Source organism: Microtus oregoni, unplaced genomic scaffold, assembly GCF_018167655.1.
Source record: "Microtus oregoni isolate MIOR12 unplaced genomic scaffold, Mior012 000073F_001, whole genome shotgun sequence".
Taxonomy (NCBI): domain Eukaryota; kingdom Metazoa; phylum Chordata; class Mammalia; order Rodentia; family Cricetidae; genus Microtus; species Microtus oregoni.
Window position 1 is genome coordinate 620771 of NW_024543981.1, and position 10022 is coordinate 630792.

Here is a 10022-nt window from a genome sequence, read left to right on the forward strand (position 1 = left end):
TATTATGTTTAGGTATGACCCTTGTATCCCTAATCTCTCCAAGACTTTTATCACAAAGGGATGTTGAATTTTGTCAAATGCTTCCTCAGCATCTAATGACATGATCATAGGTTTTTTTCTTTCAGTTTATTTATATGATGTATTACATTGATAGATTTTCATATGTTGAACCAGCCCTGCATTCCTGGGATGAAGCCTACTTGATCATAATGGATAATTTTTCTAATGTGTTCTTGGATTCGGTTTGCCAGTATTTTGTTGAGGATTTTTGTGTCGATATTCATGAGTGAGATTGGCCTGTAATTCTCTTTCTTGGTTGAGTCTCTGTGTTGTTTTGGTATCAGAGTAACTGTAGCTTCATAAAAGGAATTTGGCAATGACTCTTCTGTTTCTATATTGTGAAATACATTAAGGAGTATAGGTATTAGGTCTTCTTGGAAGTTCTGGTAGAATTCCGCATTGAAACCATCTGGTCCTGGGCTTTTTTTGGTAGGGAGGTTTTTGAAAACAGCTTCTAATTCTTCATGACTAAAAGGTCTATTTAGATTGTTCACCTGGTCCTGGTTTAACTTTGGTATAAGGTATTTATCTAAAAAAGTGTCCATTTCTTTTACATTTTCCAGTTTTGTGGCATACAGACTTTTGTAGTAAGATCTAACGATTCTCTGAATTTCCTCTGTGTCTGTGGTTATGTCCCCCTTTTTCATTTCTGATCCTATTGATTTGCATATTCTCTCTCTGCCTTTTGATTAGTTTGGATAGTGGTTTATCAATCTTGTTGATTTTCTCCAGGAACCAGCTTTGTTTCATTGATTCTTTGGATTGTTTTCTGTGTTTCTATTTTGTTGATTTCCGCCCTCAGGTTGATTATTTCCAGTCTTCTACTCCTCCTAGGTGAGTCTGCATCTTTTTTTTCTAGAGCTTTCAGGTGGGCTGTTAAGTCCCTAATGTGTGCTTTTTCTGTTTTCTTTAAGTGGGCACTTAGTCCTATGAACTTTCCTCTTAGGACTGCTCTCATAATGTCCCATAAGTTTGAGTAGGTTGTTTCTTTGTTTTCATTGAATCCAAGGAAGACTTTAATTTCTTTCTTTATTTCTTCCTTGATCCAGGTGTGGTTCACTAGTTGACTGTTCAATTTCCATGAGTTTGTAGGCTTTCTGGGTGTAGTATTGCTGTTGAATTCTAACTTTAATCCATGGTGATCTGATAAGACACAGGAGGTTACGAATATTTTTTTGTAACTGTGGATGTTTGCTTTGTTACCAAGTATGTGGTCAATTTTCGAGAAGGTTCCATGAGCTGCAGAGAAGAAGGTATATTCTTTCCTATTTGGGTGGAGTTTTCTATAGATGTCTGTCAAGTCCATTTGATTCATTACCTCCATTAATTCTCTTATTTCTCTGTTAGGTTTCTGTCTGATTGACCTGTCCATTGGTGAGACAGGTGTGTTGAAGTCTCCTACAATTAGTGTGTGCAGTTTGATGGCAGCCTTGAGTTTTAGTAATGTTTCTTTTACGTACGTGGGTGCTTTTATATTAGGGGCATAGATATTCAGGATTGAGACTTCATCCTGATGAATTGTTCCTGTTATGAGTATAGAATGTCCCTCTCCATCTCTTCTGATTGATTTAAGTTTGAAGTCAACTTTTTTAGAAATTAGTATGACCACACCTGCTTGTTTCTTAGGTCCATTTGCATGATAAACCTTTTCCCATCCCTTTACTCTGAGTAGGTGCCTGTCTTTGTGGTTAAGGTGCGTTTCTTGTAAACAGCAGAATGTTGGATCCTGTTTTCTTACCCAATCTCTTAGCCTGTGCCTTTTTATAGGTGAGTTGAGTCCATTGACATTAAGTGATATTAATGACCAGTGGTTGTTAACTCCGGTCACTTTTTTAGTAGTAGAGTTTTGTGTTTCCCTTCTTTGATTTGCGCTGGTTATGGGTCTCTAGATGTTTGAGTCATTGTGGTCATTGTTGGGCTCCTTGGTTTGTGATTTTCCTTCTATTACTTTCTGTAAGGCTGGATTTGTGGCTACGTATTATTTAAATTTGTTTTTATCCTGGAAAATTTTGTTTTCTCCGTTTATAGTGAACGAAAGCTTGGCTGGGTATAGTAGTCTGGGCTTGCATCCATGGTCTCTTAGTTTCTGCAGTACATCTATCCAGGACCTTCTGGCTTTCATTGTTTCCATAGAGAAATCAGGTGTAAGTCTGATAGGTTTACCTTTATGAGTAACTTGGCCTTTTTCCTTTGCAGCTCTTAATATTCTTTCTTTATTCTGTATGTTTTGTGTTTTGATTATTATATGGCGAGGAGATGTTTTTTTTTGTTTTTTTTTTTTTTTTTTTTTTTTTTTTTTTTGGTCCACTCTATTCGGTGTTCTGTATGCTTCTTGAACCTTCAAAGAATATCTTTCTTTAGGTTGGGGACGTTCTCTTCTATTATTTTATTAAATATATTTTCTGGACCATTGAGCTTTACTTCTTCTCCTTCTTCTATCCCAATTATTCTTTGGTTTGGTCTTTTTATTTTGTCCCATATTTCCTGAATGTTTTGTGATGAGAATTTGTTGGTTTTGCTGTTTTCTTTGATCAGTGTGTTTATTTTCTCTATCGTATCTTCAGTGTCTGAAATTCTTTCTTCTATCTCTTGTAATCTGTTGGTAGTACTTGTCTCTGTAGTTCCTGTTCGTTTACCCAGATTTTCCATCTCCATCCTTCCCTCGGTTTGTGTTTTCTTCATTACTTCCACTTCATTCTTCTAGTCTTGAACTGCTTCCCTTACCTGTCTGATTGCTTTTTCTTGTTTCTCTTGGTTTTCTTGGGTATCCTTGAGCGATTTATTCATTTCCTCTACCTTTTTGTTTGTGTTCTCTAATTGTTTATGGCAGTTTTTCACCTCCTGTTTAAGGTATTCTATTATTTTCATATAATTCACTTTTGAGTCGATTTTTTTCTAATTCTTCTAGAGTAGGGTGTACAATTCTTCTTGTTTCGGGATCCCTGGATTCTGGTGATGACATGTTGCCTTTCAGGTTGTTGGAGGAATTCTTGCATTGGCGCCTTCCCATCTCTTCTTTCAAATGGAGCCAGAAGAGACCTGGTGTCTTGGTCCAGTCTTTGCTGTGACTGACTCTCTGGGTGTATCTCTTCAATGTAGAAGCAGGAACCGTCCCGTCCAGATGGAAGTCCTCAGCACCTTAACATGGATGCCTGGTAGTCCAATGGAATGCGGACAAAAGGGAGATCTGGGGGGGCAGGGCGGGGATGCGTAGAACACAGGACACCCTACTGCCAAAGCTGGAGGTGCACATGCTCCCTTTCGGGGATCCCTGAGGCCCGCCCGGTAGGCAGGCACTCACAGCTCTGGGTGGGCTGCCCCAGTGTAGGAGCAGAAAACTATTCCCAAGCAAAGGACCCAGCAGAAAACCTATACTTGAATTTTAAAAAAAAATAGTTAAATCGCATGAAAGAATCTGAATAAGGTAAAACCACATAAAGAAAAATAAATGGATTAAAATATAGTTATATCAGTTCTTCCTTCCATGTCCTCACTCTAATTCTTCTCATGTCCTCCATTCACTTCACCTCAAATCCACAGTCTTTTTTATATAATTATTTTTACATATATATAATAAATATATAAATATAACATTGTAAGTTTGTTTAATGTGGTTTGTGTATATATGCAAATTCAGGGCTGACCACTTTGTGTTGGATAAGCAATTAGGGAGCTCAACACTAAGAAAGACTAATTCTCCTCTGAGCAGTCATTAATTGCCTGTAGCTCTTCATATATAGGTAGAGCCTGTGAGATTCCCCATGCCAAATGAGCAAGTCTATTTTTAATGTCATTAATATGTATATTCACTTATTGGGCATAAAAATATTAAATACCCTTGTATCAGGACCTTAAGAGACAGGGATTAATCATGTTTTCCCTACCCAAAGGAATTCTCTGCTATTCTTTTTCCTACTACTCTTTATGGTGCATTGTTTTGGATACAATAAGAAACAATTAAAAAAAAACCAGAATACAACATTTTAATGTGTAGTAAGAGAATTCATGGTTAGTCCTTTAATAAGACATAGAAAAGTGTCACCTAATTAAAGAGTATAATTCTTACTTGGTTTGAATAGTTCTTTTCACACAGGTAAAATGGGATATAACACCCTTGAACTAAAAAATAGGTTGGTTAGGTTACCGATGCAAGGACCATATAGCAATGAATGGCACTGTAAAACTCAGACTTTACTTTTGCTTTTGCCCTTGATGCCAAAAAGGGGAAAAGTGATTCCTAGGCAGGCAGGCTTGAGCTGAAGCTGCAGTATTCATTTGCGTAAGTATAAGTCAAAGTGACAGCTCCAGTTTCTCAGCCTTCACATTGTCTTTGCATGGTTGTGCAGTAGTAATCCATTTCTCACACTCTGGAGAAGCGGTGCAACGTAAAATCCACTTCACAATTCATTTTGAGGATGACATTGACCAGTGAGGTATCAGTGGAAAAATTTGTTTGTTGGCAGACTAGAAAAGTTGCCAGCTCCTTCAACAATTTTCTGTGCTGAAAGGCAATGTAGTGGGATCATTATAGAACAGCCCAATGGCATCTGCCAAGTGAGGACTGTAAAACGCTGGAGAAAATCTACTAAAGGATGATTGAACATTTGAAAGTTCCTTTTACAGCCAGAAAGTTGTTCTACCAAGGAAGAAATGTCTTTTCACCAGGCTCATATCCTATTATCACCATCAGAATATAGGACTGCAGAAGTACTAGTTTGGCACGTTAGTGATAAAGTGAAGCTAATAGAAAGCTTAACACAGTCCCAAAACATGTCAAATATCTAGGAGTATGTGTGAGAATTCTTTTGTCACCCAACATTAATTAATCAAAACAGTCTCAAAATCCTAATAAGCACTATTCCTTCGATAATGCTGTCTATATACCGGGGAGCTGGTCTGCACTTGGCTGATGTGTTTTTGTTTTATATACCACTATTTTCTGTTATATATGTTGAATTTCATATATACACAGAAAAAAGAAAAACTGAAGATTTGTTTTTAGTATTTGATCATTTTATAAATGTATATAATAATTTCAATTGTTTAACCCTACTATCCTCTCTCAGCCCCTCTTCCCTTTCCACTAAATCCCTTATTCCTAAAAGTTCTCCATTCTATTGTCTATTTACTTGTGACCCATAAAGTTAAATTGGAGGTACTTGCATGAACATGAAAGTGAGGATATTTATTGGAACATGAACAACTTTTCAGTGGCTGTATAACCGGAAAAAATGATAGTCCACCTCCAGCCACTCGGGGTCAGTGGTACCTCATATACCCTTTTTGCCATCCATGATTATATTAGGATTACTATTACTATGATAAAATACCATGATCAAAATCAACTTTGGAGGAAAGTGCTTATTTTTATCTTACAGATTCACAAAACAACCCATCTCAAGGGAAGTCAGAACAGAAACTCAAACAGGGCAGGAACCTTGAAGAAGGAACTAAAGTAGCAGTCATGGAAGAATTATGCTTCCTGGCCTCCTTCCTTCCTCTGCTTTGTTCACCTTTCTTTCTTTCTTTCTTTCTTTCTTTCTTTCTTTCTTTCTTTCTTTCTTTCTTTCTTTCTTTCTTTCTTTCTTTCTTTCTTTCTTTCTTTCTTTCTCTCTCTCTCTCTCCATCTCTCTCTCTCTTTCCATCTCTCTCTCTCTCCATCTCTCTCTCTCCCTCTCTCTCTCTCTCTCTCTCTCTCTCTCTCTCTCTCTCTCTCTCTCTCTCTTTCTCTCTCTTTCTTTATTCCATGGTAGTATGCCTGCTGGCATTGTCCTTGTTCAGCTTTTGTTTTTTGTTTTGTTTTGTTTTTAAAGGCTAGGTTTCTCTGTAACTTTGGAGCCTTTCCTGGAGCTTACCCTGTAGACAAGGCTAGCCTCAAACTCACAGAGATCTTTCAGCCCCTCTTCTTCAATGTTTCCTGAGACTTAGGTGCAGGAATATTTTGGTTTTTGATCAGTTGCGGTTTTCAATAAAGGTCCTATCTGCTGCAAAGAGAAGTTTCCTTGATGAAGGGTGGGAGCTATATTTACCTGTGAGTATAAGGATAAATATTTAGAATACAGTTAGAAATTATGTTCTAGTAAAGCTTCAGGTGTAGTTTCTCTTCGAAGATTTATGCCACCACTATGCCTGGGTAGTTAACCAGTTTTCAAGTACCAGGCATGATTTCTTTCCTAGTGAATGGGCTGTAAATTCAACGTGATAGCTCTTGGTTATTGCCAAGATACAAGTGCTAGTATTACACCTAAAGGAAAATCTTGCTAATCCCGTCTGCCCAACCTTCAAAGTTCTACCATGCTCTTGCAGGAGAGTGTTGCCGGGCTGTTGCCCTGTGCCGTTCAGCTGCACAAGTTTGAAACATGGCAACTTTGAAAGATATTACCAGGAGAGCTAAGTCCATCAAAAAAAAAATTCCAGAAAATTACCAGGTCTATGAAGATGGTTGCAGCTGCAAAATATGCCAGGGCTGAGTGGGAGCTGAGGCCAGCTTGAGGGTATGGAACAAGCTTCTTGGCTCTTTATGAAAAGGCTGGTATTAAATTACCTGAGAACAAGAACAAACACCTCCTTTTTGGTGTGTCCTCAGATCAAGGGATTTGTGGGGCTATTCATTCCTCAGTGGCCAAATAGATGAAGAATGACGAAACTACCTTCACCGCAGCTGGGAAGGAAGTTATAATTGCAGGAATTGGTAACAAAATCAATGACATACTTTATAGGACTCACTCTGACCAGTTTTTGGTGTCAAAGTTGTGGGACAGAAGTCCCCTATTTTTGGAGATGCATCAGGCATTGCCTTTGAATTGTTAAATTCTGGATGTGAATTTGATGAAGACCCTATCATTTTTAATCAGTTCAAGTCTGCTCTCTCCTACAAGATATAAGAGAAGTCCACCTTCTTTCTCAATACCATTACAGCTGCTGAGAGCATGAGCCTTACAGCAACGCTGATGCGCTGCAGAATTCCCAGGAATACAATCTGGCCAACATCATCTACTACTCCCTGAAGGAGTCCTCCACCAGTAAGAAACATTTCAGAATGACAGCTATGGGCAATGCCTGCAAGAATGCTTCTGATATGATTGACAAATTGACTTGATGTTCAACTGCATCCATTAAGATGTCATCACAAAGGAGTTGATTAAAATCATACCTGGGGCTGCGGCTCTGGATTAATGAAAATCAAGTTGTACCCACAAATAATAGGTAAAGGAAAACAGCAAGCTGGTTTTAACTGGTTGCTGTCTTTGTCGGAAGAACCTTGGTCCACTGAGTTATAAATACAGCAAGATGTTTGTAAATTATCTTACAATAAACAAATTACAATAAGAAAGAAAAGAAAATCTTGCTGTGTTGACAATTGTTATGGACCATGATCGTCATAGCTGGGTAGGACTCTATTGCTGTCTTTAATTTGAGGTTTGCATTGCACTTTGTGGCAACATGAAAGTTAGTCCTTATGGAGGTGTGAGATTTGGGGTTAGATCCAGGAAAATCATCTATGACTTATACCCCACATGTTTGATAACTTCAGCAATGGGGTTTTGTCTTCAACTTATAGGAGGTAACCAAGAGCAACAACAACCATCTATATTGTTTAGAGAGACTCTTTTACTGCCATTACTGTCAAGAGTAGGTTCTCACACCTGATTCTGTTAGTTTATGGCTTTCGGCAGAAGCATTATCACTCCAAGCGGCATAACTTCACTGCATATACATCATATACATACATATGGGTGTGTGTGTACATGTGCTTACACTCATATGTTTTAGATATAATTTTATGTAGCTATAACATAATATGATTCCCTATTGCTTTTTCAAACATCAGTGTTATCTATCCCTGCTCTGTCTCATTATGTAGTATTTTCCCTTCTCCCTTTTTACCAGGACACAGGTGATATGATGGGGAAAATATAAAAAAAAAAACTTCACATCTCTTAATGTACAAATAATATACCCTTTCTACGAATATATCACATGAGTAAATTAATGGATTCAATTAATAGTGTTCTGTCCCTACTGCAGGATGATAAATGAAAAATAATGACGCAGACATTTGTGCTCCAGTTATTTTAACACCTTTTGCATCCAAAGAGAATTTCAGGTTGTCATGGTAATTCTGATATGCTTTTGTGGATAACTGCCATATTGATTTTCTATCAGCACTGACTGAATGTTTCAGCAGTGTACTCATGTCTTCAACATTGCACTTCACTGTCGCTTTAAGTGTATTCCTTCTGATGGGTGGCATATTATGTGGATTTCATTTGCATCTTAAGTTGTTATACATGAATTTGAAGAAACACTTATTTAAACTCTAGCTACTCTTAGCCAAGTTGTTTGTGTTTATTGTGGCTGTTTAGCTGTAGGTTGTTCATTGTACATTTCTATTTTAAGCTTTTATCAGATGAATGGTTTGCAAATAATTTCTTAGTGGTGCCCAGACGTGTGGCTAACTGAGTCCACAGAAAGCCTGAGAAAGCTTGGAAAAGAATAGAGTAAAGCATGTTCTTGTGGCAATTTCTTGGGTCTACTCTGCTTGCTAGAGGCAAGCAAGCACTCTCATCTAAGAGAGGCTTCCTGACTCAGCTTTAGCTGCAAAACCCTGCAGCTCATTAAGAGGTCCTGCCACGAAATACTTAAACGGTGTTGACAAAAAGCTGAACGCATGCTTTTCGGTTTTCAGCTGTAGCAGGAAAAACGCTGTGCCATTTAAAAATGCCGGCTTTCTGGGCTGTCCTGCCAGGGCAAACTGACTCTTTTATGTAGGCGCTTCATGCGGTTTGCAAGCACAGGCTGCTGAAGCTCGCTTGCTGGCAGAGACCTTGAAATGCCATAGAGTTGTGGCAGTAAACATGGCTACAGCCAGTACCTCAGCCATGAGGCTGGAAAGCTAAGGAATGGGCTACATCTAGCCGGCAAAGCAACGCCTTTAGTCCTACTGAGATTGCTTGGTACATTAAAGACTCATGTGGTCAGAAAAATAGAGATACAGTAAAGAGAGTGTCAAAGACAAAAAAAATTTTAAATGATTTACAGTGTTAAAATATGCAGACTAAAAGTTAAAATTCTTAAAGTAAAAAACAAAAATAAGGAAAAAAGAGAGTAGTTGGGTGTGGTAGTACACACCTTTAATCCCAACACTTGGGAGGCAGAGGGAGATTGACCTCTGTGACTTCAAGGTGTGGTAGCACACGCCTTTAATCCCAAAGCCTGGAAGGCAGAGACAGGCAGATTTCTGAGAGTTCAAGGACAGCCTGGTCTACAGAGTTATTCTAGGTCAAAGATACAGAGAACCTGTCTCAAAAAGCAAAAAGTTAAAAGTAAAAATAAATGAAATAGAGGTTAAAACAAAGCTGTACAAAGATGGAAAATAAACAGAGAATTTTGATACTGTATGCTATTATGCTCTCTTTGAATTATTTGAATGCTGAGGAAAGAGCAACACCTGCTAAAGGATATTTATTTATAAATGCTGCTGAACTAATCCAACATAGATATTTTGATGCCTTGACTTTGAAATTTGGATCTAAGGACATGATGCTTTGGAAAGGAGTTTCTTAGTTTGTTTTCACAGAGGATGAGACCCTGTTCATTTCTTCTATTCCAATTTGGTATGATGGACCACACCCTCCTGAAGGGTTGGTGTGAACACCTTCAGAAAATTGCTTCGCTCAACTGCCAACTGAGATGAAACTAGCACACAGGTTATACCATGAAAGACCTAATTAACGACGCCCCCATTCAGCAAGAAGCAGTTTGGAGAGAAAAAAACTGCGCCCATGTTCCCAAATATGGTTTATAAACGTTCTTTAACATTTAAAGGGGGATATGATATAGATATGAATAATTTGTATTAGTATAGATTTCGCTTTATTGATAGAGATTTATGGTCAATTTTGTTATATGTATATGCATATTTCTGCTATTAAGATATTATGATTGTGTAGTTCATTAAA

General features: G+C 37.9%; 1 pseudogene; it reads left to right on the plus strand.

The window, feature by feature from the left end:
* Positions 1-6354: 6354 nt before the first annotated feature.
* Positions 6355-7236, plus strand: LOC121441079 (annotated as a pseudogene).
* Positions 7237-10022: the final 2786 nt, after the last annotated feature.